Raw genomic sequence first — 23,862 nt, 5'->3', positions numbered from 1 at the left:
AATGCTGGGAATGCCACAAATGAACTTCCATTCACCTCTATTATATTGGGGTAGAAATCTCAGAGACAGATATGTAAAATGTATATGGCTAAACACGACTAAAGGGAAGTGGGAAAAAAAACCTTTAACTTCCATTCCTCAACCAATAAACACATGTAAATTCCCAGAAAAAGGCAGCGTTAACCAGACTATGACAATTAATGAGAATATGACTATAATACTGGTGAATCAGAGTACCATGTAGATTGATGGGTGACAGCAACATCTGTCAGCCACATCTGCTTGAAGATAGTATAAAGGATATAGTACAGTATGATTAGCAAAGTCCAGATGCATTGTGGTTATAGTAGCATCATTATATTTCAGCCAGTGTAGCTATTGAAATGTCCAGTTTGTATATTTAGAAACATAACCAGCTGTTCGCCTGAGCTCTGGACATCCAATATGGCTGCTAAAACACCTGTTACATCACCTGGCAGCCTGCTTATTGCCTCCATCAGTTTAGGATCTAATTATTGCTGAGTAAGTTAACATTCTAGCTATTTCCATTACCTTGTCGGGATGTTTTGACAGGTGCTTGCTTCCCTGTGTTGTAGAAGAGCTCTGGAGCTGGCACATGAATGAATGTAGTGGTGTGGAACTATTGACATTGCATTGGATTTGTAGATGGTGTGTTATTTCCCCAGAGGCACTTGCACTGTTTTCTCTGCAGCAAACATCAGCTCTGTGATTGAAGGTCTTTTGACATCACCAATACCTCCTGACACGTACTGGCCACGCTCTACCAACTCATAGACTGGCCCACAACCTTGGAGGGATGGAGAGTGTGTGTGTGTTTGTGTGTGTGTGTGTGTGTGAGAGAGAGAGAGAGAGCAAGAGAGAGATGAAGAGAGAGAGGAAAATATACAATGTGGAGCAAAAGACCATGTGAGAGAATGATAGTGATACAGTGATCCAGATACTCCATGCGTGTGTATGTGTGTGTGTGTGTGTGTGTGTGTGTGTTTTTTTTTTCATCTTTAATCAAACACCCTGCATAAAAAGCAGTCTGGGAAGCTATAATGTACCACACCACTCTCTAAAGTTCTAAACATTAAGTTTTCTCTTTCATGCAAAGAGAATATTTGATTTCCAAACACTGTCAGCTGGTAAAGAGGGAATAGCCCTGCTGCTCTCTGGGTAACCAGAGCTTTCTCTTACGAAGAGAAACATAAGGACATTTTTACCAAAATACTGTTGCTCACAATTTTGTCGTTTTGCAACGTTGCGTTTCCTTTTTTTGGCCCTGGTGTATTGGTGGTTAAACAGAAAGAGAAAATGTTCCTTCAGACAGCAAACATAACTGAAATGGATTTGAATGAGCCACTTGAGCTTACAGAAGGCTTCCAGTATAAATAGCGTAAAGAAGAGGATCATCAGAAAATCAAGATATTGTCAGTTTGACACAGTTCAAACTGTGAGGTCATTATGTGATGTTCCCTCTCTGATTTCCTGTTAAAGTCTGTGTTCCTGTAAATGGCACAGTTCACCCATGGTGGCTAACTCTGGTCAAGGTCAAACAAAACCCAGAAAACAAACAAAAAGAAAACATGAATCAACAGAATAATATCAGTTTGGTAGCTTCTTCCATAATCTGATGCTGTTAATAAGCAAACTGTTGGTGCAGTGGTACATTCCCACAGCACGTTAACACATCATGGCACACCTTTACACTTGGATAGTGTATGTTTAACGGACAGTTTCCTTTTCTTTATTCTTCAGTTTCTAAGAATGATGTTCAAGGATCCTATAAGTGTCACGTTCGAGTGCTGTAGGGATCCTAAATGAAACTTCCAAGTTCACATTTGTCTTTTATCAATGTCCTTTTTTTAAGTTGTGTTTTCAGTGGCAGTCTGATTTTCTGACAACATATCAAAAGTGTTTGGTAGAGGTAACATTGTGAACTGGATGAGGTGGGAGAAACAGCTGGTTCCATGAGTATTTTCATATGGGAGTCACTGTGATCTTGATTGATTGCTGAACGTAGAGCAATAGACCCTGTTAACAAGTAAAGAAATGTAAAGAAATGAATATGATGTCATACAAAGTATGGATCACCATTTTCTGTATTAACAAAACTATTATTTCAGGACATCCATAATAATTTGGGCTACAGTTTCATTAGTGTAAGTCCTTGCTTTCAACTCTAATGACATATTGCTAAGAAGATTTTCAACTGATCTCTTGTTGTCTTAACCTTAATATTAATCAATTAAACATGACTAAGGTTATTTGATGATACATATTAGCCTATTATGATGTGTTGAATAGCTGATGAAACAGGAAACATGAATATGCATCTACACAACCATTTTATTTTACTATTTCATTTACTGTTACAGATATGTGTGTATATATGGTGTGTTGTCATAATAGCAGATGTAACATATATTACTATGTATGACATTTAATTAACACTGTCTGTTAATTACTTAGAAGTGGATAATATCCAATATTTATTCATAAAAGTATGTGTTTAGTAAACGTAGATAAAAATTAGGATCTCCCATCAACATAGATATGATAGCTGTATTACTTCAGGTGATTAATAATAATCTCCCTTGACTTTCCAAAACTTTTCAGGTGCTGAACGGTGCCTAGTTTATTTCACATAGTGGTCTCCCGTCTTTAAGTTAATACCTCTTGCCAAAATAATCATTCACTGCCTCATCTTGTGTCAAATGGTCATTCATTATTCATCGCTCATTGATTCATGGTTGCATTTATCCGTTCATTTGTGTAGGCTAGTAGTTACAGTTGTCTGTGTGTGTGTGTGTGTGTGTGTGTGTAGTTAGTAGTTAAATAAACATTTATAAAACTTTGGTTATTTTGTGCTTGTGTGTATGAAATATTCCGGTCAATGTCCCGAGAAAAGAACTCTGGAGCAACTTCAGATCAAGACTAAATTGATTATGAATTAATTATTATAAATGGCTTTCAAGATTTTCTCCTGGTAAAGGAGTGTTAGATTCTGTTATTGAATATGAACGCTGATTTCATTCTGATAGCCAGAAGTGAGTGTAAATCTGCCCCTTTCTCTTACCAAAATGAAGGTCATCATTCGATATGATCAGTTTTATGCTTTTGAACTTTTAATTTGCTGCACAACCACACCCAAAGGCACTCAGTGTATGTTGTGGCCTGTAAGTGGGTGTAGCCATAACAGGCACAATATTGAGTTGTAGGTCACCCGTGTTTTGGCAGAGCCCAGCACACAATCATTGCAGTCACGAGCGGAACAAAATACTTGAAGCATAAAAATGTGTTTTAGGTCGAAACATGAGCCATTACTCGGCCTGTGCAGACAACTGGATTGATTTAAACAGAAGCATATTCGTTCTATCAGATGTGTGTGAGATGGACAACTGAAAAATGCAGTTGAAACGCCTACTGTGTAGACAGATGTTATGGCTTAGTAATAATTAATTCCCCTAGGTGTAACAACAAATCTTTTACCAAATATTTTGCCAGTACTACCTGTGCCGTGACATATGGGCCCTCATTTTTTACTCTAATCCCTCAGTGAAACTGTATGTGAGGTATGCTTGTCCATGCTTTCTTTGTATGGGCTACTTAAATCTAAAGAAGGAGAGGCTATTGTTCCTTTGCGGATGGTTGATTTCATGCAAATAAGACCATTCATCCTCACCAAAATATAGACTGAACAGTTGAAGACTAAGGCTCAGCAGTCCAATGGTCCGCTTCACAAGAGGTTGCTAATGTAGGCCTACTCGTGCATCACACAATGGAAGTACAGTGTTAATCTGGTTATGCTTTTTAAGTGTGTGTGTGCATCACACACATATACACACACACACACAGGCGTACTACACACTAGTATGTACACTTGAAGCCCTTGGGAGATGGAAATAGTCAAGCAAGATATAAATGTGATCCATTATTTATAATGTATCTGCGAGATGTGGCAGCGAGGAAAAAGAGCTATAGTTTTAGGTCAGCGTGTGAAATCCATTCTCACAAAAAGTAGCAAAGTAGTTGAATCCCACTCATCTCTAACCAGAGAGAGACACTAGAATCCCATTTCTTAAGAGCGAGCATGTTCTGGCTTTACAAGTACCAGCCCAGTCCATTACAGAGTCTCTGAGTGTCTACCTTTATGGCAGAGAGAGAGACGGAGGGAGCATCTTATTGGCATCATAAAACACCATTACTGTCACATTGATCCAGTTTTATCCACTGGCTGACTGGTCTGGGCACCAGCAACCTTCATCAATCAGAGACGAAGGGCTTCAGAGAGGTCACTGCCGCCACAGAAAAGACACATTCAAATGTTTTCATCTTCATTTGCCAAGTTAATAGACTGGAGCTTTTGGCAGCAGATGTTCACAGAGATTATATATTTCTAATATTTGTTTATCCACTGAAGGTTAGCTGATAATGTATGCTCTTTTTCTGCTTTGCTTCTGCACCAGTGGAGCTGCAGAGGAGTGTGTGTGCAGCTCCACTGGTGCAGTTTGAGTTTAACTTGCTCCATTGCCTTTCAACAGAGAGCATCTTCCTTTTTCATGCCTGCTGCACAGATACTTTTTTTCTAACTGCTACGCCATTTACTGCACATAACCTTTATTTAAACGTCACTGTGTTTCCCGCTTTGATAAAGTGTCTACCGCTCACCCAGCTTAAAGGCTCTGTTAAGTGCTGGAAGGACAATAAGAAGCGGTACAAAAAATAACTTTCAAACACTAAGGGTTGTAACCAGGGCAAAACCAAAGTCCTGCAGCAGCCATGGGGGTTGTGGAGAGATTTCTTTTCAATTCCCTGCAGTCCAGAGCAGTAGCTTCCATCGACTCTTAAATGCATATTTAATTTGTCTGATTTTCTTCTGTCTGTATCATCATCCTCCCTCTCTGCATCTCCTATTCCTTCTCTCAGTCTAAGATAACTATGACTCTGAAGGTCTCTGCACAGAGATGGTGATTTTTCTTTTGCTCTGCTCCCTCAGATGCTTCAGCAAAATAAATAATAAAGCCAAATACTAGCAAAACACATCACAGTAACTTGTAATAAATGTGTGAAGTTAAAAATATATTAGAAAATCTTTACCCTACCTCCATAATAATTTCACTCTAATAACAACATATGTGGGGTTGCAGTATTATGGGATCATTCGATGTGTAATGTGACAGTAATGGAGGAATCACAGTTTTTGGGTTAGAAGCCACTTGATATTCACAGGAGAACTTAAAATGATGTTACTCAGGCTACAAAAATAGCTTTCATTTACAAAATCTACCAAAAAACATTAGCCTGTGGTAAAGGTTCCCAAAGTCCAGACCTCGGGGGCCTCATTGTATGGCAATGCACACACTACAGTCTGCACAATCTATTCAATACATTCACAAGTCAGTCATAGACCTGCTTCACTTACTGTAGCCACATATGTGTGTCTCTTTTGGCCAGATCACAAATCTGTCTTTGTTTTCCCGGCTGCATGTAAATCAGGATCGGCCCTCCTCCAGTCCAGAGGGTGGTGGTAATGAAGCTGTTTGGTAGCTGCCAAAGCGCTTACTGACGAAGACCCCATTTACACTTCCTGGGTCTTTGGCGGATCAGATGCATAAACACTTAGCTTTTTTGAGATAGGATATCTATCCGCCCAAGACACATGAAGTGACTAAGTGTATATGGGCTCTCATTGCAGAAGCTGGCCCTCATGCTCTAATACTCTTTTGCCAAAAAGCCAAATATATAGACTAAAGCAACTTTGTCTCTCCACTGAAGATTTCACGTATAAGGTAAGAACCATGAGAGAACAGTTTTGGCCAGGGGTACATGCCCTCATTGTATTGAAGAGGCTTACCAGTTAGCCCTCTCTAAAACTACATCAGAATTACTGAGAAAAAAAAGTGGCAAAAAGGCTCAACCACTTATTTGCACCACTACCAACACTTCACAGGCTCGCACAATTCTGAAATATTGGCCACTGTGAGATTTTATTAATCGTATTAAGCGTTGTGTTCACTCACATTACACATTTTAATTAGACTTTCTGCGTGGCCAGAACCTGTGACTTTTATGCTCACACTGTTCAGATCAACTGACCGGCCCAACGGTGAGCTCACACTGAACGTAAACACGGGGGAAATCGGACCGTGGAACAGCTCAAACTGCAAGACAGCCGACCAAAATCCCTGACCTGACAGAAATCTATCTGATGGTCCGAGAGCCAGATCGTTGACCATTCAGGCAATTAATCAGATGTTGCGACCCCCCTTAAACGTCAAATGACGGCCAATCTGCCCGAAATTCAACCCAATTCTAGAATTAGTCTAGGGCGATCAATTCTGGGTCGAATCTGTACAGTGTCTACCCGGCTTTTGTGGCCAATCCCACTCTCTCTAACCATTCTAAGGATCCCCCGCTCTTTGTGTAAAGGAGAGGTCCAGTCCTGCAGAGTTATCAAACTGCCTGACCAAAAAACACATAAAATGGAAGCTACGCATGTGGCAACTTTGCACAGTGCCAGAACAATAAAAGCACATGCTTTTTTCACATTCAAGAACAGTTATAAGATTTTCAACAATGGGTATTTATATGTTGAAATGTTCTTGTGACAAAGTGTATGTGGAGAGGACCGCCCGCCTCCTGAAACAGAGAATTGGTGAACGTAAGAGTTCCGAAAAGATCTTCACATTCTTATGTATATCCACAGTCCATCTCTTCCCTCAGATTTCAGGGAATCAGGTATGTTGAGCTGTACAGAGAGGGAAATCTGGACTAAAGGTTAGGTCAGAGAGAGATACATATAATGCATATTGCATAGAAATGTATGTAGATAAGGTATAGAAGTGTTTTTGCATTCTGTTTTGCCTGTATGCCAGAAGAAGGTATATGACCAAAAGCTTTCATATTTTTTTTACAACTTTGTTACAGTGAAAATACAGTTATAGATGGTAGGCCTAAAAGCTGATAAATTACTGGTCCTTGTTGAGAAAATTAATGTCCATGTATGAATACGAATGAAGCTGAGATGCAGTTAAATATTTCCAAACCAGCGTCTGCAGTTGAGACCTCTTGGAGAGGATAGGTCGAGATTTTCAGCAGGGAATACTTTTTACGGGAGCTAAATGAGAAGACACATGGCAGGAATACAGAAGACAGGCTTAGACTTAATTTATTGGTCGTCGTGCCAGCAGGCAGCTTGACAAGGTGAGAGGAGCCACAGAGAATTTATTTAACGGAGAAGATGAGCTCCAGGTCCGTTGTGGATATCTGACATTTCCTAATAAGTAACTTAACCCCTTCTTCCTTCTGATTAAACTGTATTGTCCTCTATGCCGTTGAATGCTATCTGATTTATAGATCTGGTATTTATAGTGTGGCATGAAGAGGGAATTTGTCACATTCCATTAGACAAATTACCAGCATCATTAGTGTGCAGCTACACTGTCCATCCATCCATCCATTTTCTACCGCTTGGTCCCGTCAGGGGTCGCGGGTGACTGGAGCCTATCCCAGTGACTCTGGGCCTTAGGCAGGGTACACCCTGGACAGTGGCCAACTCGTCGCAGGGCTAACACAGACACAGACAAGGACAGACAACTCACTCTCACATTCATTCAATACGGGCAATTTTAGAGTTATCAATTAACCTACACATGCATGTCTTTGGACGGTGGGAGGAAGCCGGAGAACCCACGGTAACACGGGGAGGACATGCAGACTCCACCCAGAGAGATTGTGTGATGTTGGTCTGGTCCGGGAATCGATCCCACGAACCCACGATCTCCTTATTGGGAGGCAGGAGCTTTAACCGCTCTGCCACCGCTCTGCCACCGTGCACCCCTACAGCTACACTGATCTTTCAGAAATGGACAAAACGTTTCACAGGTAGGAACAGTGTCAAAATGGAGGCTTAGTGATTATACTTCAACGAAAAAAGATTGCAGAATTATCCAGCATGAGCTCACCGGCTAATCAGGGCAGCAAAGGTTAAAGTTATAATCCTTAAGATTTTCATGAAATCAAATTTTTGATACTTTTTATGGTCAGCATTTTTTAGCAATAGTCTTTTAATGTATTTAAATTCAGTAATTACCTCTCTATATAGTAGTATTTATTTGTAGTGGCAGTGTCCACCATTCCCGCCCTGGATTCAGATTGTCTACCTAAGCACGAGGGGTTTATAGGAAACAATGCATGCTAGTAATTCAGCACAATTTTTATCACATTGTTATCAGCCTCACTGTTTCACTCTCTTTGCTAATGCAAACGGAACATCCTATTGCCGCTGCCTCACGTTTAAAGCGTTCGCCATGGCAAAACACAAGGTGGCTTTTATTGTGAGGCAGTCAGTGGAAACGCAATTTACCCGCAGTTAGGGCTGACCGCAATCAGTCATCATCGAGCTGATCATGAAACCCAGCCTTCAAGACAGAGTGAGGAGCTCGGGGTAGACCTGCTACTTTTTCTTGAAAGGACAGCTTGTTGGTTGATCCCTCCAAAATGTCTGAGCATCTGATTAGGATGCTCCCTGGCTGCCTGCCTGTGGAGGTTTTTGGGCATGTCTAACTGGGAGGAAACCCCGGGGCTGGCCCGGAATACGCCAGATGGATTATGTATCCCATCTGGCCTGGGAATGCCTCAGGAAACCCTTTGAGGTGCTGGAGGTTGTAGACAGGGAGGGGGGTGCTGCCATCACGACCCTGACCCAAATATGTGACAGAAAATGGATCGATGGGAGTTTCGCATGTGCAAAAATGCAAAAGACGCACAGCAAAAGACGAAGATGTTGTAAGTGGTTGAAATATGCAGATAGGTAAAGTGAGTTCAGAGCTTGCATGATGTTACGTAAATTATACCTGCCTTAAGAAGGTACTAAGGTCTGCTTGCCCCAAATTTCAAAATGTCAAGTGTTTTAAAAAGTAATCAAAGGAAGTCAGAAAAACAGACATGTCGATACTGTAGCTCAGAAAACTAAACTGTCAAAAACGGAAAATTTTAATAAAATGAAATCCTTAAAAATGATAGACAGAAAAACTAACTTGTAAAAGTGGAACTGAAATAACTTTGGTGTGTGCGCATGGACTGTGATCTTTTTCCATTTAGAGACAAATAACCCTCTTCAATGCAAATCTTCTGCTCTTCACAGATTATAATGCACTGTGGCAGGAAACAAGCACTGCTGTCTATAAAAAGCATGATTCTGCCACATGGTCAAAGTCTGCGGCACATCAGATGGACACACACTGGACAGCAGGGACAGTGTGAGGCTGGAAGGATCGAACCCAGATGGTCCATTTCTTTGTGAACTGGCACTGAGTATCCTAATTATTATTCGTGCGAAGAGAGGCTCCTCTTTGAATCCGATAGCATTGGCTGACATGGCCTGAGGCAAGGCCAAGACTGACTCCGAAAACACTGCTACACAACGTCGCTATTCTCAATGCTGGAGATACAAACACACACGCACACCCACGCGTTCTCTGGCCTGATAATTAGGACTAATTTAAAAAGCTAGAATATCAGACAAACCAGTATCAATCTCAAACACCTTCTGGTTGAATCTACATACTAAAAAATACTAAACATACAGAAAGACAAATCCACAGAAATACACCCAAACACACACACACTTTAACTCCTACACATAAGTACACATAACGCACACACAGTCACTCACATGCTGGGACTGAAATAGCAGCAGTTAATTATGTCAGTGAATGAAACTTTTATAGTCCACTATCTTTTTATGGTGTTGACTGCGCTGCTCTTTAGTGCCTTTGTTCACTTACACTACAAAAAACACAGTTTAGCCTACAATGAACACAGTGTGTGAGCTGTGATGCACACACGCTGTACAGTGTGCAATTATGTGCTGATGTCTTCTCAATCTTTAAACAAGAATAAAGCCATATTGGCTGAAACTACACCAATCGTAGCTATGTATGTAGCAATCATACTGAATATTTACTATTTCTGACACAATTCATGCAGTGCTTCTTCATGCATTCAGTTTATTCTAGTGACACATTTCTGCATGTCACTTGTCTTCTAGCTAGCTCAGTTTCATTTTTGATCCAGTTGCAAAGTCAGAGGAACAGAATTTGTCCACACATTCCAATAAAAAACATTTTTTCAATGTTCCACAATATAGAAACATGGGACTCTCCCGGATATTGTAAAAATACAAGAGGTATATGTTATGGCCATCAGTTTTAAGTATTTCAACTTTGTTTCTGAGAAATCATGTTTTTGGCATGGCAGATGATATACTACAATACCCATGAACCTCTACCACCATTGCTACGAAGACGAAGCCAGTAAGAGACATGAATCATAAGTGTAGCTTTAAACTTGGGAACATAACATAGAACCAGAGTTCGAAACTGAACTCATATGAAGTTCAACATTTTGGGAAATATGCTTATTCATTTGAGTTAGATGAGAAAATCGCTATCAATCTCAAGTCTGTCTGTTAAGAAGGGAGTCGGAGTCAGAAGGTAATTAGCTTAGCTTAGCATACAGACTGGAAGCAGGGGGAAACAGCTAGCCTGACTCTGTTCAGAGTTAGAAACCCACCTACTAACACCTCTAAAGCTCACTAATAAACATTTTATTTAATTCATACATAAACAGAAATGTAAAAATGACTATTTTGTTTTTACATGCTGGATCTATTTCCTTTATAACTATTTCCTACCTTCCTTGTCGTTACCATGAGGTTGCCAAGCAACCAGCAGACACTCCTGAATGTCACTGTTTGCTAAGTAATAGCTTTGAAATTTGGAGAGAGCAAGGCTAGCTGTTTCCCCCGTTTCCAATGTTTATGCTAAGCTAAGCTAATCACCTCCTGGCTCTGGTTCAATACTTAAACACACAAACATTAAAGTGATATTGCTCAGTGATACTGAACGCCAATAAGCATATTTCCCAAATGTTGAACTATTCCTACAGATTGTATTATCGGTTGTCTAAAAAACGCAGCTTAATCCTTTGCTTCCAACTTTCTTTATTTTGTCTCCTATTTTGTCTTCTCTGGTTGGCTGTGCTTTTCCTTTTGTATCAGGAAGTGGGGGGCTGAGACTCCTGTACACCTGAGTAGGGTGGGTTCAGGATTATATAAATCAGACTTGCAAGATCCTCTCACTCTCAAAACCGAACTTTTGTAGCCTGTTAGCTTCCCATTTCAACCAACAAAACCGAACATTTGTAGCCGTTTTTGTGGCGACAAAACAGGTATTTTAACCCAAATCATGATCTTAAAAAACAAGTGGTTTTTGGGCCTAAACATAACCAGACCTTAACCACAGCGTTTGAAACACAGAGATTCAACGTATCCGTGGTTTGCAGAAATGTAAAATGGCTACATTTTATTCTGGCGATTGGGTTGGAAATATAGTACATCCATGTACTTTGAACTCCGACTTTATTCAACCTCTTCCTGTTTACGTCTAGCCATAGTACGGTAGCCTCGTAGGACACACCTATCCACTACCATGATATTAGCCATTTCCAGCTTCACTGGTCCAGTCCAACAGACAACGTAACAAAATATTGAGCGGTCAATAACAAGATGGCTGGTAGGCTAAACTGTAGCCTGTTGCCACTTTCTCCATGTTTACATTTAAATAAACTTTTCCAAGGACTGTTTTGTTTCCTGGAGGATCATTCTGCTTAGTGAGAAAAGAGACAGTTAGATTAAGTGTGTTCGCTTTTTTGAATCAATTGTTGAGTAAATGGAACATTCTTCTATAGTTGAAGTCAAAGGTTACTGCACCAAGCTAGACAACAACATTGCTAGTGTGCATATGAACATGTCTTTTCCTTTCATAACCAGGGGCACCAGGACATTTTTTTAAACAAATAACTGTATGAGTAGCATAAGCACAGACAGACAGACAGACAGACAGACAGACAGACAGACAGACAGATAGATAGATAGATAGATAGATAGATAGATAGATAGATAGATAGATAGATAGATAGATAGATAGATAGATAGATAGATAGATAGATAGATAGATAGATAGATAGATAGATAGATAGATAGATAGATAGATTGACTGACTGACTGACTGACTGACTGACTGACTGACTGACTGACTGACTGACTGACTGACAGACAGACAGACAGACAGACAGACAGATAGATAGATAGACAGAAGGAATGTCTGAGTGAAAGGAAAGTCAAGGACATGGCAAAAGGTGGCATTAAAAAAGGGCACAGTTATCCATCCAATTAAATTTATAACCCGCATTAAGCACATTTGGCAGGCTAGGTTGCAGAAATTGAAAAATGGGGGACGTGTGTCCTCAGGCATGCCCCTCCAACACACACACACACACACACACACACATACACTATACTCCTCAATCAAAGCACCGGCAGCTGCAAGCACCATTTCAAGGGACACCATTATGCAAGGAAAATGTCATTAGCGATTTCACAATTTCACGCGTCGGTGCTGCTAACATGTCTCTGGAAGACGGCAGGGCACGGGCGAAAGGTAAAGGCCCCAAACTCTGAAAACAAACCTGTGACTGAGATGGAGGAAATTCTCTGCAGCAGACGACCCCCTCCCCTCCACTGGTACTGTATATACTCAGCCTGGTGCCACCAGCTGCCTGAGATTTGTGTTGGAATAACCTCATCAGGTTTTAAATTTTTAAACCCATACTAAAAATAAAAAAGGAACCCAGCCTCTGTTCTCACATTGGAGTATGGAACAATAACGGTGAATCGAGCTTATGTGTTTTGGTCCCTGTACCTCCCATTTCCATGAGAAGGAAAGACTGTTACACATGTCTCTGTATCTTTGGAAATATTCCCAAAGGTTCAAGCAAAAAGTGTTACTTACATTTTAAATATCATAATGGCAACAAGCAAAGAAGCTATGACAACACACTGGCTTCAGAGAACGCACCTCACTGTGGGCAGCTTTATAAACACCATTAAAGGTTTATTTTAACGTGGATCTTATTTTTGATGATTTGGCCATTGAAAACTAATAAATAAGCACGAATTTCTTGACTTCTTCCACAGATGACACATGGCGGTTCTTAGTATTCAATCAAATATGACCGACATTTAAAACTGTTTTTGTATTGTGATTATTTGTTACTTAGGTCCTCTTCCATGTGGTGTCTACATTATTTTGTCTATATACCAGTATGTACAGTAACTTACTACATTAACCCTGTCCAGGACCTCTTGTATGCTGTTAATGCATGTAAAATACTACAAAAGTAGAAGGGAAAAGAATCTGCATTGCAAATGAGTGTCAAACCGTAGGCAGGGGAGATGGATGACTCTCCCTCCACAGAGAGCCAGACTCCGCCAGAGTTTGCGGATCAAAAGAGGTTATAATTAAGCCATGTCCTCAGAGACATCTTGGAGGGATCAACCAACAAGCTGTCAGCGCTGTCAGTCTTTTGGAAGAGAACACAGAACCATAATTGAGTGGAGCTGAATGGCTACAGTAGGGACACTTTTGATAAGCAGCAACAAATTAAATATTATGCACAAAGGCTTTGTAGGGAGGGAACATGGCGGTCTGACTGAAATTAGCAGCCTCAGGTTTTTCAAGAAGCTCCTACATATGCTATGAACCAGGGACCCATCTGATAAATCTGCATAATCAGAGATGCATATCAAAATATCTGTTTAGTGCTGACTCTGTTAACTTGCAAATGTCAATACTAGTAGTTATTTTTACTCCTTTTCAATCTACACGTGTAGTTGTTTTGACTCAGGGATCAACTATATTCATCACATATACAGTATGTAAAGCTGCAAGGCGAGGGTCATGTGACTGACGGAGACAGCCGAAGGCATCATTCTGCTGACATCAGGCTAGTTTTCGTTAGCCTTGCCTACGTGTACTGTAGAAAGGTAATCAGTGAAGAAGCACATAACTGTCCTTGAAAAACTCTCTGCTGCATAAGGAGAAATTCTACAAAGCTTATTAATCAACTTGCTGAATTTCTTTATTCTTTCACCTATATTTAGTGATTCAGATTTAATCCATGCATAAAACCTCGAATGTAAAAACAATGATTATGAGAGAAACAAACTAAATGCAAACTTGAGGCAAGCCAACTTCCCTCCAAAATATGACATAATGAAACGTAACTTGTAGTGAATCAGATTTTGAAATCCACGTTTTAGAATTTCCAATTGTATTAATATCATACAACTGTGTGTCACCCAGAAAGACTTCCACCAGCTCTGTTCACAATATCTGGCTATCAGAGGGCACAAGAAACTTCATTTTCAATAATCACTTCCTATATGTGATAATGTGACATTTTTTAAGATAAAAACAAAATATAAATAAATAAATAATAATAGCTCACACCGCCAATAGTGGTCAGCCTGCACGAAACATGCAAGTGCATTACAGTAGCTCGCTAGCATTATTGCTAGCCCGGCTCCCGTCGTCAGTCACATGTGACCCTCGCCTTGCAGGCTTCTGTCGCAACTTTGGAACTCATAACTGTTCACGCAGTGACTGGCCAGGTGTGTTGTGGTGAGAAAGTAAGGCAGGGTTTGAACTTTTCTCTCAAGCTCTCTCTTTTTATTAATTACACAGCTACTTCTGTCACTCTCCTCTCAACAACTGCGTGCAACACCATGAATGCCTTTGTGGAGAGACTGTCCAAAAGTGTGCACCATAATCCCCATTTGTATGATTCAATGCATCTAGAAAACAAAGACATGCAAAAGACACACAATACTTGGAAGTCAGGGAATAAGTTTGATGCAGCCAGAAGTAACCCCAGGATGGCCGGCTTTTCACCACGCCTTCGAGCTTTTAAGCATGCTGAACCCTTTAGATTACTTGGCTGAATGGCTTAATATTTTGCTCTAGGTAGGAATGAAACTCTTTCTGGATTCATCCTCATGATTTCCATGGATAAGAGGCTTTTGTAACACATTAAGCAGAGCCAAATGCAGCCATCAAACAGCACTTCTTTGGTGCATTTTTATTAACCACATCTATTTTTAGCATTCTGCATCCACTCTTCTGTCCAAATGCCAAGTCCTCATTGGTTGTTAAACTGTGCCAAGTCAGCGGGGGCAGAACAATCTAATAAATAATCCATAATGTATCAAAGATAATTATTGCAGCATATCTGAAGAATATACACACACGCACACACACACACTAACATCTTGTTCTCAGCCTGAAATTTAAGGAAGAAAAAAAGAAACTGAGACAAAGACAATGAGCAAGCTGTTGGTTCTCAAGTAATTATTTGATTGATGCTCATATTACATTAATTATATTAAATTTATTCCCCACTTTGGCAGAATGCCATTTCACAGTGTTAGTCAGTGTTAACAGCTCTACTAAATCAAATTTGGACTGGAAAGCAGGCTTGTGTTTGTGTCACGGCAAGGAAAAAAAGGCCTTGATAAAGCTACTGTACCATAGCTACCTTCAGGCTATTTTACAACAAGAGCACATTGAGGGAGAGCTTTTCCATAAGCATTTATCTCAGGGGTCGCACACAATCAGTGTGACGTCACAGCCCACAGCTATGGTGCACTGAAGGAGGCATCAGCAGAAAATCTCTCCCTCTGCTGGCTTGGAAAACATCACTAAAGGACAGGGCAGAGTCGTTGTAACACCCACGGGTGACAGAGTGACCTCTGTGTCTGCTGGAGGGTGAACTAATGTCCAGCCTACGCGACCTGATGAAGTGCATTCCAGGCAAATTTCAACACACCTTTATCTCACCTCTCACTGTAGAGTGGAGACAAGTAATTATTTTAAAGTTCAGCTGCTCTGGAGACAGAAATAATCTTACTGTAGTTCTTCAGAGTAAATATTTGCCAACAGTGTTGGTTAGCTCATTTAAACTTTGATGCCAAAGAAGAAACTCTCGTCAAATTATAGATTATGTACATGGCAGTGACTTCCCATCATTTACACCTGATGACCTGTAATAATTGCATGTGAAGCTGGTCACACTACTAATTGCCGGGGGGGGGGCACCTTCCCACCCCAGTATATGGAAAGTGGAAATTTGCACTGCCCAATATTTGTAATTGACCAGACACATCATCAGATCCTTCAGAAAGCTGAAAGAAAGCTAGTTTGTCCCTCTCAGCTGTGCTCAGGAGCGTGTGCCAAAGTTTTGGGTTTGTTCTGTTATTACTGAAAATACGGAGAAATATATAGCATATAGTATCCATAGTAGCCTGTGTACTGATTGGTTACTTCCAGACTGCGTTGGCTGTCTACATAAGTCGATGCTGGTGTGGCAGAATACCTCAGACGCTGTACAGACACGGTGTGACGGTGCTGGCTATGCATTTGTTATTTTATTTCACATGAACTATTAAATGAATGTAAAATATCAGCTAGAAGCACACTATGCATACAGTACTCATTACTCCGAAACATATAATGCTTGTGTGACTCGTGAGGGGGGCCAGCGAGGAGGGGCCATATTAACAATAGTCAGGCCCCACTGATACAATTGCGTGTTACAGGTGCGAGTCCATGTGTAATCTTGAGATGGACGGTGTACACAGGTCCCTGGACATGGGACAACCCTTTCATACGGACACTTCCACGTCCACGTCCAGAGGCCAGCACAGATTGTTAGTACACAACAGACTGTTTTGTTAGTACCTGGTACACATGCACAAGGATGCACACGTGCAAGTACTTGGGCGACGTGATACACATTCTTGCCGATGTTTTAATGCTGATAGACAGCTGATGGCAGTAACCTGCCAAGAAATGTAGCAATGTTCCTACAAAAGGCAGCAAAGAAGAAGACTGCAAGCTAGCAAATACACTAGGTCTCAAGGTCCGATTCATAAAAGATATTGCGGTAATGATATTACAGCGCAAGCATGGCCACAAAGTTTTGCAGCTGAGTGCAGTTTGCCATTGTTTTGCGTCTGTTAAATGTTCATCTTCAATTTTCTGTAGTGGTCCCAGTAATATTTATTCTTAAGGTGTACTGAAGTAGCATATCACATGACATGGTTAAGCAACATTTGAGTCAAAACATTTTACAAATGCAGTTGCAAGAACAATAGCCTACTTTCTACTTATGTGGAAAGAGATGATTTGAACTTATTCTAATTCTAATTATAACTATTCTAATTATCTAATAACTTCCCCTGCTCTTTCTTTTGTTTTTAACTTCGGGATGTCTCTCATTTTTCTATGACTCACTCTGTATGCAGTCATTGTTATTTGGGGTGCTTGAGAGTTGTTTTCTCTCCTACTCTGCTCTCTGCTGGACTGTCACAGTGCGTAACCATTGTCTCCGTTTCTCATAGCAGCAGGTTTTATGTTGTTTTCCAGTTTCATTCCCTCATGGCTTAAGTTACCACCAACTCTCCGAAGACGCTAATAATTTCACTCTAACTGCGTGTGGCTGTTAGCACTGGTGTTTGTGACCTTGTTTTTCAATGAGGCTCATTTGCGTAGAAAGGGGCCAATTTTGCGCCAAATGTATGAATACCTATTACCTAATTTACATACCTGCAAATAGCATCGGAGCACTGAGAGGCTATTTGCTTGGCAGCCCAGTTAGAGGTGCACTTCACCCTTTGCAGGTGCATTGAGAATTACACAGATTATTTTTTGTCGTATTTATGCAGGTTTAGCGGACGCAAAAGCTGTCCATCCTTTTGTGAATTCGCCCCTAAGTGTATACAAGAATGCCATAGGGTACCTTTACGGACACTAAATCAAACTATATTTTGATTGTGTACACCTAACTGTTTATGCAAGAAAATGACAAAATAAAGCATACATAAAATGCCAGCAGGAGCTCAAGCACAGTAGTGTGATATTTGAATGTAGTGTTGATGGACATTCCTAAAACACAATGCACAGAAACTGGAGGAGTAACCCACAGCTGGGAAACAGCTGGAAAAAATGTTTTTTAAAAGGCAGATGGTGGTGTGATGGACCCAAGGTGAAAAAACTACACAAACTTGTAGAAACACTTTTACTAGCTATTTGTACAGTAAAGTGTCTGAATTTTAAATTACTGATAGTGTTCTGATGCCTGTCAGCTCACAACAAGGATCATGAAGATGAATGTTGTGAAGGGCTACTTTTGTACTATGGTGGAATTGGTCTCGGAAATCGGAAAACACTGCTAATAAGACTAGAACACATTTTTTGTGTTAGCAAGAGTGCTATATAGTTTCTTCCTCCCTCTTGTCTCACTGGCTCCAACCACATCCGCAGACATGGGATTGCTTTTCCTTGTTATGCGGATGACACTCAGTTGTACCTCCCTGTCAAGCCCACAGACCTTAGCATGCTGAGTTTTCTGCAGGACTGCCTGTCTGACATAAAAAACTGGATGTCGATAAATTTTCTTCAGCTCAACCCAAATAACACTGAAATCCTTCTTATTGGGCCCCAACACATCACTAAACAAATACTGCCATCTACTGTCACAACATATCAAGCCTGTTGCAAGAAATCTTGGTGTCCTGTTTGATAGCAATTTATGTTTTGAGTAACATATCACTAAGCTTGTCCAATCGTGTTTTTATCACCTCAGAAATATTGCAAAAATCCAATCTATTTTAAATTGTACTGATGCAGAAACTGTGCATGCTTTTATCTCCTCACGCCTTGATTATTGTAACAATCTGTTCACTTGTCTTAATCAAAAAACTTTGAAACGACGAAAGAAATTAGGTTGTCTGAGTCAGTGACTTCTTTTAAGTCTCTTCTCAAAACACATTTTTATTGGAAAGCATATCCTGATTTTACCTGAAATGGCTGTTTATTTTATTGCTTTTGTGTATTTTGTGTATTTTAATTCTTAATATTACATCATTCACTGTGGTATTTTATTTCTCTTGTTGTGAAGCACTTTGTTTTGATAGTGCTCTATAAATAAAGTTTTATTACTATTATTATTATTAGCAAAGAGATTATTTGTAATTCCAAGAATTATTTGTTAACAAAACTCACCCTGCCAAGCATGATAAAAGCATTGTACCTCACATAGGGGCAATAAAAGCCCTTTGCTGACCTGCTGTCTCCAAGAACAGCCTGAATGATGAAACACACTGAGCTGAGAGGGCAACGTTTGCAGCTTGAGCAACAGCACTGGCAGATGGGGCAAATGGTGAGCAGCACTTCAAACGTGAGCAGGCTGTTGAATACAGTTAGAGAAGTACAACTTCCATCTGCTCAAATGATTACAGGTCTGCCCAAACAGAGCTAGTAATTCACTAACCTCAGAGAACAATGGGATGCTGTCCCTGCCATTCCAACCTCAGAAATAATAGCCTGTGTACACACACCTGTGGTGAGCCACATCAGGTTTGACCTTGCACTTGTCAGCATTCACCCTCGTGTTGCCACACTTTTAGATACATTTGTAGAAAATGTCAAATAAGGCAGCTAGGCTGACTGCTGGGTCAAAACATACGCAACAATAAATTCGTAGCGGTGAGTTAAAGTAAACAAACTGACTGGTAAACAACCTCAAATATTTATCAGTCTAATGCAGCAAAACTCAATCTGTGAGGCTTCTGCACCCGTGAAACCCCTCCACGGTGGCACAGTCAGAAATTTAAATCCATTCAGACCATGGACGGTAATTTTTTCCCCACAAGCCAGCTAAGCTGCCTAATTGGGGGCCCAAAGCGAAAGGGTTTTGTTATAAACAGCAGATTGGATTAAGGCATGGCTGTGGAGAAAAGATTCTAAAGATACTGTTCAGAGGATTACTCTTAGCAGATGTGAATATCACATCAAAAGGGATTTGAAAGTGTCGGTCGGTGGTGGATTTATGCACTGTGGGAGTGGAGGGGGGAGAGAATCTGCAGCTGGGTTTCTTTGTGTTTGTAAGAAAAGGAGCAGTGGAGCTTTCTCAAATCTGAAATCACAATGTCACTGTGAAACATGAGCAAGAATGCAAATAGATCGAATATTAAACTAAACCCTGACACTGTTTTAAACATAAAATGCAATAAAGTAATTATTGTTTCTTTAGTGATGAAGTAATGAATATCATAATGGTAGGGAGTAAAATTAACCAACACCTGACTGATATTTTTTTTAATTAAGCCTAACATCTAGCCTGGTTACAGATCTCTGAAACATCGCCAACATCTCAGATTTATTCAGCGATTCAAATGGGTCTAGTGTTGTTACCATTGACAGCTGTTTCCCCCAGTTACAGCGACAATTGACCAATCAGAGTTTAACAGGCAGGATTAAGAAGAGGGAGGTCATACCTAGCTAGCCAGCTTGCTACCTACCTAGACAGTCATAGAAAAATAGCGACAGACAAGCTTGGATGAGATTGATGCAGCTGTACAAGTTGTTGAAAGTTCATGAATAATAATAATACATTTTTTTGATCAATGTGAAAGACGCTAAGTTAATTGTTACTAGCAACCGTTACCACAGCTTCCACGTAAACTGAAAATGACAATGTTGTGATGTCACTCAGTACAGATTGGTTTGGGTAAAACAGAAAAATAACCCCCCTCCTAGTAAGAAAGTGAATGAATAAAGTGAAACAAAATGGCAAACTGAGCGGCAAGAGCAAAGGAGGAGGGCTCAACTCGAGATGGTGTTCCCCCCGGACATGTTACCTTGAAATCTAGGATGTGTAGTCCTGACACTGAACTGTAACCTAGTACACCTAGTGGTTACCTACATGCCTGGAGTCCTACGTATCCCAGTCACCACCAGGACTGTTAGAATATGGTCAGTGGAACCTACGGTAGTTCTGCAGGACTGCTTTGACCTCACAGATTGGGATGTACTCTGCACTGCACACGATGAGGATATCAACGGCCTATCAGACTACGTTACGGACTATATTAACTTATGCATGAACATTATCCCTACAAAAACAATCCACTGCTTCCCTATCAACAAGCCCTGGATGAATAGAGACATCAAATCCTTGCTTATCCAGAAGAAGCTGACTTTCAAGGCTCAGAACAGAGAGGAGGCATGACGCATCCAGAGAAGCTGAAGAGAAAGATTAAGGAGGCAATGAATGCATACCAGGTGAAGGCTGAGAGTCAACTTCAGCAGAACAACTCAAAGGAGGTGTGGAGTGGGCTGAGGAACATGACTGGCCTCAAACTCTTCAACCTCTCCCTGGACATGCAGAGGGTTCCCTCCCTATGGAAAACATAATACATCGTCCCAGTGCCTAAGAGGGGATACACCAGTGCTCTCATTGACTTCAGGCCAGTGGCGTTGACCTCTCACATAATGAAGACCTTTGAGAGGCTGGTCCTGCAACACCTGCAGCTGCTGATAGCTGACTCTTTGGACCCCTTGCAGTTCGATAACCAGGCAAACCTTGTTGTGGATGGTGCCCTAACCATCATCTACCTTCTGCACAAGGCTTACTCTCACCTGGAGAGTGAAAATATTGTTCTTTGACTTCTCAAGTGCATTCAACACCATTCAGCCACTCCTGCTTGCAGAGAAACTTACAGCCATGAAGGTGGACTGTGCCATGGTATGCTGGATTACAGACTATCTCACCTGCAGACCGCAGTTTGTCCTGGTCCAGGGCTGCCAGTCACACGTACAGGATAGTAACACGAGCGCACCTCAGGAAACTGTTTTGTCTCCCTTCCTGTTCACCCCATACACATCTGACTTCAGATTCAATTCTGAATCTACTCATCTTAAGTTCTCCGACAACTCATCCATTGTCGGCTGCATCACTGGGGACAACAAGGATGAGTACAGGAGTCTGGTGGAGAGATTTGTCGGTAACATCAGCCACCTGCAGCTAAACATCAAGGCAAAAATGCTGGTAGTGAACTTCTGACAGAACAGGAAGCCACCTACACCTATCACCATTCATTCTGGGGGGTGCACCGCAACAACAAACTGGACTGGTCAGATAACTGTGGTGCCCTCTATAGGAAGGGACAGAGCAGACTGTACTTCCTGAGGAGGCTCAGGTCATTCAATGTGTGCAATAGGCTGCTTCGCATGTTCTATGAAACAGTGGTGGCCACTGCACTCTTCTTTGCTGTTGTGTGTTGGGGAGGCGGCATTATGGCTGGTGATGCAAACAGACTCAATAAACTGGTCAGCAAGGCGGGCTCTGTTGTTGGAGGGCCTCTTGACAGCCTGGAGGAGGTAGCTGAGGGGAGGATGACGTCCAAAATAAGGAACATACTCCTGCATGAGGAGATGAATGGCCTAAGAAGCACCTTCAATAAGCGTTTCATCTTACCGAGGTGTTTGGAGGAGCGCTTCAAGCGCTCCTTTGTGCCAGCAGCCATTCGACTATGCAATGATGCCTGCCGTAATTACTTCAGTCTCAGCCAACTCAGTGGTTTCTGAGGCCTTGCATGATGGTCACCCCTCATGGACTGTACTATACTGTAGTGACTATACATGTGGACACTATTTGCACTGTACTGTACTTATATATGTTTACATGTACATATGTTTATTATTTATTATTGTATTCCTTATCTATTCATTAGTTATTATTCATTTTCTATTTCCTACTGTACATATCTCTGCTGTTGTGAGACAGGGAATAAACCCTGCCACCCTTTCAGTCTGATTATCAGCAAATCATTCTTATCAGCACAGCAGGTCCAGTAAGTTGTCATTACTTGGTTTTCTCCATATTCGTGATATCCACCAACACTCTCTTTTAATGTAATTTTTTCAACCTTTTAGCTGTAAACCTCTGCCTCGGCCTTCTCTTGTCCTGCTGTTATTACAAATGACATGTCTGAACTGAGACACTGTTCGTCAATGGTTTCTAAAAACAAAAATATCAAATCACTAAACTAAGTTTTATAGTTCTTTGTAAGTCCTTTTTTGTAATTTATTACAAATGTCGATATGATTTTGAATGATGATTTCTGAAGATCTGTTTTCACTTTGGCTCTTTTGTGGCTCTGGATGAGCTCTGATGGTGTGGTCAGACAAACAGACGCAAAATTAATTTTACACGCAACTACATACAAAGTCCGTGGAAAGAAATAGGTGTGAACTAAGGTGAAGAAGCGACAGTGAGTTGAAAATGTTTCAACTTGAGCTAAATATTCCAGCTTATCCAGGAGCTTTGTCAATAGACTTCATAAATGTACAGAAATGAGAGGAAACTAACTGGAGACTGGCTGGATAAATAGTCCAGCAGTCAAATTCACACAAATAGCACAAAGCAAAAATGCACTTTGCTTTCTGTCCCAGGAAATAACCCTGATGACATGGACTCTGTTTGGGCCTGGGGACCACATTTTGCTAACAGAAAGCCTGTGTTACAAACTGGAGGCATGGAGTTTAAAAGATGAACGTGCGAGGGAGAATCTAGCAAAAAGATGCTACTGTTTGCATAATGGGAAATGCAGGATCCAGTGTTTTTGGCGCTTGACCCATATTAGGGACTAAATGTTATGATATCTCGCCCTCTGCTGCATCAATTTTTAAGATTTTTTTTTATCTATTTCTTGTGAGTCCCCCAACTTTATGGAAGGGCAATACTAAATTATGAAATTACTAAATGAAGTGCTGCCCCGTTCAGTCAGTCTCATCCTGCATGATGTGCCCTGACAAAAATATTACCTTTTTTTACTTTGTAATTAAAGAAGTTACAGTCAGTTCTTCTTTTGAAATGGAAAATTTATGGTGCCGTCAACAAGCGCAAGCTGATGCCCACCTCTCATTTATTCTCATTCACACCATACTTCCATCCTTAATTAGCCGGCACTGAAAATAATTAAAGACCTGCTTCCAAGTCTAATGAGTCAGAGGAATTAAAAAAGAAGCTGATGGCCACACACATTCCAACATCAATCCAATTATCCCAGTGCCCTTGTCAGTTCCGTCCCTGTGCGAATGGACAAAACAA

The sequence above is a fragment of the Siniperca chuatsi genome, linkage group LG23 (assembly GCF_020085105.1).
Source record: "Siniperca chuatsi isolate FFG_IHB_CAS linkage group LG23, ASM2008510v1, whole genome shotgun sequence".
NCBI classification, from domain to species: Eukaryota; Metazoa; Chordata; class Actinopteri; order Centrarchiformes; family Sinipercidae; genus Siniperca; species Siniperca chuatsi.
Note: the sequence above shows the minus strand (reverse complement) of the source record.